Raw genomic sequence first — 2,595 nt, 5'->3', positions numbered from 1 at the left:
ACAGCAGCTGCTGTCGGCGGCCCCATACGGCTGTCATGCTCTCCAAAGCGTGCAGGTTGAGGTGCTTGAATAGAGCTTTGTGTTTTTCTTTGGGCACCCCCAAGTCGGCCATCTCCTTCATCATGTCTGCGTAGATTGCGCCCCCCACACCCAGTGTTATCACATGGAGGTGGACCTGCCGGCGCGCCTTCTGCAGTTCGGCTAGGAGCGCGGCGTGCTGTGCTGTGGCTGCTGCAATTGTGGGGTGCCGGTTGGTGTCCCTGCAGTACTTGATTTCCACAATATGGATGTTGTCTGCCAGGCCTCTGCCTGCCGCCGGTACGTGCAGAATGATGTCCGGGACGCTGTATGTGCCCTCATTTTTCAGGCGCAGTCTCTGTGCGGGTGTCAGGACGGAGCACTTGTCAAAGGTGCGGCGGTGTTCCACGTCGGCGCGTGACCCGGGGCTCGGCGCGTGACGCGTGATGAACGCGCGTGCGCTTTCGCCCTTTCGACACGCACGTGTGTGCTCTGCCTCTGCTGCTTATAGATGTGCAGCAGAGCGTGCGTGTGCGTGCGGGGTTCACCTTCCCTTTTGTGATGCAAGCACAAAACAAAGTGGGTCGGTGTCGCCGTTAGCCAAACGTTGCGCAATGGCAGCTGCTCGCTCGCGCAGGTGTGCGATCAAAGATGACGCACACACACACACGCGCGCTCGCGTCACTTGCTGCTGTGCGGTCTGCCTGCTACAGCTGCTGACCACGGTCGGCGCTGCTGCCTGACGGTGCTCACGCACGCTCCTGCTCGGCAGCTGCGGGAAGGGAAAAACCCCTATAGATCTCACTCACTTGCTTGCTGCCCTCTGCCCGCTGCTGCCCGTGACGGTCTTCTCTCTCTGTCTGTCGGCTTGGACTCGTTCCACTGCTGGGGCACAGCTGACGACGGCGGCTTCCTGCGGAATGGGCCCCAAGTGGGGAGAGGGAGAAATGTCGGGGGGATTTGGCGGGGTTGGCAGCGAGCGCTGTGAGATGAGTCGCTCGCTGCTGAGTGGACTAGATTGGGCGTGAAGTACTCGGCTGACGCTGACGGCTATCAGTGGCTACCGCTGGTGGTTGCTTGCGCTGCGCTTCGGCTGCTGCTGACTTTGACTGCTGCTTGACTGCTGCTGCTGTCTTGCTGTCTGCTGCGGCAGCTGCTGTCTGCGCTGCGCTACGCTGCGAGGTCGTGTGGAGGGCCCAGGTACACACGTGAACGTACGATCTAAGATATATATGTATCACTCGACTGCATTGGCTGACGGCGGAGCGGTGCGGCTGCTGCTTCTGCTGCTTTTGCGACTGGCTGGCGCTGCTGGCACTGCTGGTACGGCTGTCAACCCCCTGTTCCGGTTTGCCCTGCTGTCAGGTCACGTTCTGTGATCTACCGTCTGCTATGGGTATCAGAAAAGATCAGACACGTACGTATATATGTATAGCGCGTCGCTCGTCTGCTGCGGGTCTGTTGCGGATGCGGGCTGCTGACCCCGGGCGGCTCTATCGATCGGAGGCGCTGCGCTTACGCTGACTCTGTGTCGGTACAGCTGGCGGCTGGTGATCTGCTGGCGGGCCGGGCGCTGTTGCCCCTGCGCGGTCCTTTGGGACCTGAAGGTGACGAGGGAGGCCTGACGCTGTCGCTGATATGAGATGCTGAGAGTCTCAGAAATAGTCCGGAAAGATTGGGGCCAAAGCGTTACACTGATTGCGGTTGCGGTGCGAGGCTCGGCTCTGTTGCAGAAATAAGGAATGACCTCCTGGTCCTGGCGATTTAAGAAATGGTCTCTTGGAAGCACAAGCCCGCGTGCTATTTATACTTCAAGCCAAAGGGTCTGGAAGGTTCCACAAGCGTCCGGGAGGCAGGAGCTGGACATGGTGTCACTGTTTTGGGCACCTCAAAACTACCCAGCTCCGTTGTCAAACGCTTGCAGCTGCCTGAGACAACCTGTCCCAGCTCCTAGGTGGGAGCTTCCGGAGGAGCCGGATGCTTCTTCGCATGGACAGGGTGTCCCTGGGCGGAGCCTTCCGGCACCACGCGGTCCTGCCGGGCAGCGCACACACGACTCATCGTGCTGCGCTGGCCGGCGTCACCAACCAGCCACGCCGCTGCGTTCTGTGAAGCAGCCAACGGGCTTCAGAAATCCTAAAAACACCTTTACGCTCGATCAGGCAGGCGCGCGCGGCTGCTGTACGGTCGCAGAGGAGGGTTGCCCCGCGGTCCATCTTTTCAGGACTCGCGGGACGATCCTAAACAATTCTAGACACCGATGAAGTCACATACTGGCCTGTTGGGCTGTCTGCGACCGATCTCGGGTGTCCTGGTGCAACAACAAGTGCTACGCGTGCCAGTCAGGGCGCTGGGTTGCCTTTGCACATCCGAAGTGCAGTTACAGGCCAAATACAGGGGCTGCGGCGCCATTCTGCAAGGCTGGAAAAGCATCAGTCAGAGGCGCGGTCAACCGCAGCGCAACAACAGTGTGTAGTGAAAGCGCAGGCAGGGGTGCATACGCATTTGTGCAACCGTGCCTGGCACGCGCCAAACGAGGGGGACACACCAGCACGGAACAGCGGTGCACCACCCCAT

The sequence above is a fragment of the Monoraphidium neglectum genome (assembly GCF_000611645.1).
Source record: "Monoraphidium neglectum strain SAG 48.87 unplaced genomic scaffold scaffold00605, whole genome shotgun sequence".
NCBI classification, from domain to species: domain Eukaryota; kingdom Viridiplantae; phylum Chlorophyta; class Chlorophyceae; order Sphaeropleales; family Selenastraceae; genus Monoraphidium; species Monoraphidium neglectum.
This window is presented reverse-complemented; position numbering follows the sequence as displayed.